Raw genomic sequence first — 7038 nt, 5'->3', positions numbered from 1 at the left:
AGCAAAACACGTTTAGACACAGTATAAAGGACAGGTATACCAGACCTGGGTAAGGTGCAAAATTACAGGGGAATGATACTGTCTGTTTAGTGCCAATTCACAATGTAGAGGTTGATTTATCTATTGCTTACTGACTGTAATCATACAGGTTTAGTGTTTGGATTGTTTTCAATATTGTTTTGAAATTTGGAAGTAATTTGCAAATTTCCATTTCGGAAATATTTACAGGCACTTTATACTACAATACACTACTGACTGAATTATCAAATGGTTTGATTTCATACATGGTCGCTAAGCCTAAATATCTTTGCTCTGCTAATGGGGCTTGTAAGAATACACACTGGTTGATTTGATGTATTTTTGGATTGGGCTGTTAGATCGAAGAAGGGGTGTCTGGCTGAGCTATTATCTTCACTTAGATATTTAATACTGAACAGTGATGGTTTATAATTTTAGGACTGTACTAATATCTATATTCTAGGGTTAGAAAAATTTCAATGTGGTTTGAAAGCTTTGTGTAATGTTACCATAATTTGGGGACGGCGTTGCCCTCCAGCAAATATTTATTACCAACTTTTTTCAAAATCATCATCAGATTTCTACATTTAATTCTAGTTACTGCTAACTAAAGATCAGGCCATTTAATTGGGCACAATGTTAATGTTTTTTTAAAAAACAAAGAACACTAATATATATATTGCAGAACTAATCCAAATTTTAGATAATATAGATTTTTTTTTAAAACATCAAAACTTCAAAGAGCATTACATCCCAGCAAAGCTGGATTTATATCAATAGGTTTGCTTAATTCACCCATGCCCAGGCTTTTCCATATAAAATAAGAAAATAACAGGTAGGAAGTGAATGCTAGTGTATAATTTAAAATGAATGAACTTTTTGCCAGTATGGGCAATATATTTACTCCAGCGGGCTATTTGAGTTTGATTAATTTGAGAATTATTTATTTCAAAATTGCTCTTAGGCTTCTAGCCTGCTGAAGAGCACAAATTATGGCCTCAAATTAGGTACCCCTGCAATACTCAAACCAGAATATGGGTGACCTCCACCAGATTAGTTTATGTTACTTCTTTGCTGCTGCCTATTTTAATTGAATATAATGTATATTGTATATACTTATATACAAGGAGGAAATAGTTTATACTTTATTACAATGGACACTTCACGGTCTCCAACCTTGCAAGGGGAGATGATAAAGATCGAACTTGACCAGCTGTGTGGACTTGCCATTGCCAGCATTGGTGCACAAGAAGGGACAGTTTACCTGTGTGATCCTGAGCAAACAGAGACTGTGTACCAACTCTGCCAGGAAGATGTCCTTGTGTACCAAAAGACTGAATGTTGCCAAGAAAGACTTTTGCAGTGGTCAACTGCATAAAAAAAAATTAACAGTTCATTTACAGCACAAGTCTAAATGGTCTTTACCATGTAAAACTGTTGTGTGCCAGTTTGATTACATTTGTACTATGGGCATCCCTGATAAGCCTTATCCCCTTTCAGATAGATCACGGAGTAAAAGAGGGGATGTTTCTAGAAACCCAGAATAAAATTTTTGGAGGGGATGAAGTAATTTGTTATGCCCTTACTTCAGTAAGAGACTCCCTGACCCCTTTTATCCTTCCAAATCCTAACATGGGGGTATGGAATGGGGGTATCTTTTTAGTTATTACCTATCCCCACCTGTTACTTGCTTATGGACTTCCTCCAATAAATCCGCAATATCCTATCCAAATTACTCCAAGGAATGGGGGTATGCTGATGTTAGAGAGCCTTTTTTTTTGTGTGATGATTAAATGTATTAGTTGTCACTACCTTTCTGAAGGGCCTTGCCTTAACGAAATATATCCCTATTATCACTGGAATTCAAACTCTCTGTGGAGGGGTAACAACACACACCTTCATTATGATACCCCTAATGGCACCAGTTATTGGAGTGGAAGAACCATTTTGGGATGTTGACCATGTTTCTTATCAAAAAACTCACCTCATTAGTACTGGATGATTTTCATCCTCAGCACCCAGGGCTGAATTATGAAATCATGGATTATCCACATACCCCAGGAAGTCACAAATATAGGCCTGCACCTCACTGGGAAGGTCCCACTATTGCCTATGCTAAACATGGATATTATTTTTCAGTTATAATAAGGCAGCTAACTACCTTGTCCTGAATAGAGCAAGTAGTCCTTGTGTCGTAGGTGTAGGAACAGTATTTCCAACTCCTGTTCCATGTCCAATTACCTGGCAATGAAATCATAATTCCCCTTTTAAACATACAGTTTCTCCTGACTTCTGTGCAGAATGGAAGAATCCAAAGACCATATCAAGAAATAAAACACTCATTGGCATATGCAGCTCTTCGTGTTCTTTCATTAGGAAAGTCCTTAAGAATTATTAGTCATCAAAACCATAATTATCTCATTGGTGGACTCAATTTTGGGAAATGAGACAACTGCTACCTTAATAGAAATTAGGAATGCTTTCTGAATTGGGCCTATTTGCCCAACAAAACCGATTACATACTTGCTTAGGAAGGTGGATTTTGCGCTATAGTTAAAGGAAAATGCATTACAAGGGTCACTGATCTTTTCGAAAACATTACTAGACATGTTGATAATATTCACACTTTTGTCAACCAAATGTACGAAAATGGGAAGATTGGGGTTTGGCTCATGGTACAACTGATTAACAAATATGTATTTGTATGGTGCTATTGTTTTAATTGGTCTTTTTTATTGGTATTGCTACAGTTAAGTGTATTATTGCTAAAATATCAACTTCTCTTGACAATATTGGCTCTATCCAGAAAATCCTCCTTCTCCACTTAAATGAAGATGAGGAAACACCATTGCCTGCCCTTAGTTCCCCTTCGGAGGAAGGGGAAGTATGGCAGTGTTTTGCTGCCATTGAATTGGATTGATTTGATCTATGCCTTTATAGTGTGGTCATAAAATAACCAAAGGGGGGAAATCAGGATCTAAAATTGGAATTTAGGCAACACAAATATGTAGATTTTTATTTCAACAAAATGGTTTCTCGATTTAAAAGAATACTACAACATGGCCTGTAAACCATACTGCTGATTTGCAGAATTAGCTTGCAGTTCAAAGATAAGAGGACAATAGAGTTTTCATAAGATGAACACTAACACATTAACTGACCATTTGAACTAACACATGACATGACAATTTACATAAATTAGATATCCTTCTTAAAGAATATATCATTGGATTAACTTGCTGTAAATCATGTCACCTTATTATATGTGATGGGTCTTGCTTGTAATTAAGGCTGTACTATTTCTTAAAAGAAACATATGAATAATGTGTAATTTTCAAATGTAATTGCGCAACTTCACCCCGAAACACAGAAGCTTCAATCTCGGTGTTGCTGGATAGAATTATATCAAGGTACCTTAATTCAATAAACTAATGAACCTTGCTTTTTGAATAGACCGCATTTGTCGATTCTTTTGACCGATCTTGAACCAAGAAGCTCCTCTTGAGGGGACGCAGATCTTCAGTACTGTCTTCGTAAAGAGGGAGAGAAAAAAAAAGGCATGTTGTAGGTTGACTACAGCAAAAACGTTAGCACCTGATGGAACAGAGGCTAGGATATGGGCTGGATTTGGGACCAGAGCATGGAAGGGCTGCACAACAGCGTTAATAGCTCTTAAGCCTTGAACAAGTCTATATTGGTCCAGCCTGTCAAGTTTTGGGATGGCCATAATCGGAGTGTTACAGGGTGACTGGCAAGGGACTGGGATGCCTTGGCAGAGAAAGTCAGAGTGGTAAAGCTTGGTATTGCTTGTTGCTTCAGTGGATATTGGCAGATGGATGTTAGGGTAGCACTTGGTTTGACAGAAATCCGAATGGGCTCACATTCCACAAGTCCATCGTGGGAGGATGATTCAGCCCTACATCAGGGTGGACGAAATCAAGGATACCTCTACCTTCATGATGCAGGAGTGTGGTTGGGGGAGGGATGTGTTGGGAGTAGTAGAGGACAGTTATTCCTCCTGGGAGTGTTTGCAGATGACGACAACAGAGATCAGCTTTGGTGGTAGCATTGTGGACCAGCGGACCCAAATCTCTAGCATGGTAAGGTGGATTGACTTTGAGTGATGTGGGGTGCTGATGTGTTGGCCTGTTTCCACAGGTGAGCTGTTATTTGAACGTAGTCTGCTTCACCTTCTGGCCCAGTAACTTGGGCCAAGATTTCTGCCAAGGACATGGAGGTCCTCGGCCTCCTTCACCGCTGCTCCCTCACCACCAGATGCCTGGAGGAAGAACGCCTCATCTTCCGCCTCGGAACACTTCAACCCCAGGGCATCAATGTGGACTTCAACAGTTTCCTCATTTTCCCTTCCCCCACCTCACCCTCGTTCCAAACTTCCAGCTCAGTAACTGTCCCCATGACTTGTCTGGACTTGTCCTACCTGCCTATCTCCTTTTCCACCTATCCACTCCACCCTCTCCTCCCTGACCTATCACCTTCATCCCTTCCCCCACTCACCTATTGTACTCTTATGATACTTTCTCTCCACCCCCACCCTCCTATAACTTATCTCTTCACACTTCAGGCTCTCTGCCTTTATTCCTGATGAAGGGCTTTTGCCCGAAATATCGATTTCGCTGCTCCTTGGATGCTGCCTGAACTGCTGTGCTCTTCCAGCACCACTAATCCAGAACCAAGATTTGTATAGTCCATTCAGTACCAATAAGGTTTATGAAAAATCTTTGAGGGATTTGTCTTTGCCTGTTCGATCATAGGCAAGGGTTACATGACCATCCAAGCTTTGAGGACCGAGGTTTGGTGGATATGTACAACTGTCCTTCAACTGAATCAGACTCAAGTTGGATACCATCAGGGGAACATGCAAGCTTGACTTGAAAGGCACACAACAAGTCTCGTTCCATCAGGTTGTAGGATAATGTAGCGGTAAAGCGATGGTGCAAGGAATAACCCTGGAAATAGATGGAAACTGGATCAGAAACTGCACACAGATGGGTCTCACCTTGGAAACCAGATTACGTTTGGGTCTTCTTGGAAATTGGAAGATTCATGTCGGATGTCATTGAAGACATTGAAGCTCCCATGTCAATCAAAAAGGGGTACCATCGACTTTCAATTTTAAGCAGAACTGTAGGTTCCTGTTCATGAGATAAAGAACTCAGAGGAAAATTAGTCAGTTATTGGGAAAAGGGATTGTTTTGTGAAAAAGGTGGTGTACCATCCCCTACCTTGAGAAGAGGGCAGGTCTGAAGATTGAAGCTAGGCAGCGTAAGTCTGGGTACTGTCATCAATAGGGGAGGTGAGAGGGAGTTGATGAGAAGGAGTAGGGGTCAGCTGGAGGGGAACAGCAGAGGTCTGAGAGTTGGGAAAGTCCACCGGGTGATAGGCGGGAGGCAAGCCTGCCAGCAGTGGAGGATTTGGAATTGTAGTAGTAAGATGAGAAGGGTCTACAGGGGGCTGTAGTTTGGGGACTAAAAGGGGAAGGGGAACCAGGAGATAGCAGAGATGGGATTGTGGTGTATTGTGTAAAGATGAACACCAGTCATCCAAATCTGAATGTTCATTGTCTCCCGCACTCAAACTAAGGCCAGCCATTGAACTGCGCAGTTCTTTAGTATTAATCATTACACTTACATAGAGATGGTTCAGATTTTAACCTTTACTCAAGTGCACATTCCTTTTTGAGCTTTAACAGGTTTAAGAATACCACCGTCGGTCAATTTGATGCCCAATTTAGTAGCATTTTCATATCAAGAAGCCAGTAAAGAATTATCTTTAAGTTCATAACAATAGTAATGGCAAAGTCTAATTAATTCTTTAGTTTTTCTTTGAGCCCATATTTTTCACCAAATTTGCTGTTTGGCTGACTTTACCATGTCTAAATTCTTCGGCCCTCCCAATGGCCATTGTTCAACTCCCAATAAACTTTTTGTTTGGGTCACCAGACAACTGTCTAAAACTTCGGGCTATTTTCCAGATATTTATCACGTAATACCTACAAAGGATAATCTTCCTCAATAGTCGAATTTATATAATTTACCATAGTTTCTTATTTTCATAATTTAAAAACAGATGACTATTTCAAGATATACAACAACACAATACTAAAAGACTTTTTACAGTGAATGTAAATGTTTAAGATACAATTTTCAAATCAAATTTAAATGTCTAAATCATAATTTCTTTAATCAAGACGTTTACGTTTGGAGCTCTAGATAACAAGATACAAACATTCAAACACTAATAAACAAATAGGCATTCAAACCAGACAACAATGAGTTAAATCTTCTACAGGCTGAAGGGAACAAACTGCTCTCTCACACACACACCCTACAATTTCCTCCTTGATCATGCTGTTCAGGACAAGTTTTTAGTGTCGTTTAACAAATCTGCAATGCAGGAAAATAGAAGACTGAAATTGATTTTAACTCTATCCCCAAACACAAGATTGTCTTCCCAAACTAATATTGATTAATTTTTTCAATTACATTCGTATATCCTCGCGACCCACAACTTTTACCTTATATTCCTATTTGTCCAAGTAACTCAGTTCCTACATTTTCTTCTCTTGGCAATCTGCCTTTAATAAACAAAATTCACAACTTCTTAATCATTTCATTTTTGACCAATTGATCATGTATAATTCTAAAGCCAGTATTCAACGTCAAAACTTCTTAAAATGTAAATTTCTGTGACTGATACTTTGTCGGGTTGGATCAGAACCAAAGTCAGCGAAGGTTAGAGCCCACCCCAAAACAAGTGAGAGGAAAACCAAACGGAGGAGGAAATATTCACATCTGGGTGGCCAAGTCCTCTTCACCTAATCGTGGTGGTCTCAAGGCACTTACTCTGCTGCTGATGGTCTGTCCGTATCGAGTTGAGTCACTTGGTTCCACGATCGGTCAATCATCACACCTGTAAAAGACTCTTTGTCCAACAAGCAAACAATCGTTTATTGTATGTTGCTACGCTGGGTTGGGTTGGGTTGGTAGACTCTGATTCGCC

This window comes from Chiloscyllium punctatum, chromosome 10 (genome assembly GCF_047496795.1).
Source record: "Chiloscyllium punctatum isolate Juve2018m chromosome 10, sChiPun1.3, whole genome shotgun sequence".
Classification (NCBI taxonomy): domain Eukaryota; kingdom Metazoa; phylum Chordata; class Chondrichthyes; order Orectolobiformes; family Hemiscylliidae; genus Chiloscyllium; species Chiloscyllium punctatum.
The sequence above is the reverse complement of the archived record's forward strand: the minus strand, read 5'-3'. Positions refer to the sequence as shown.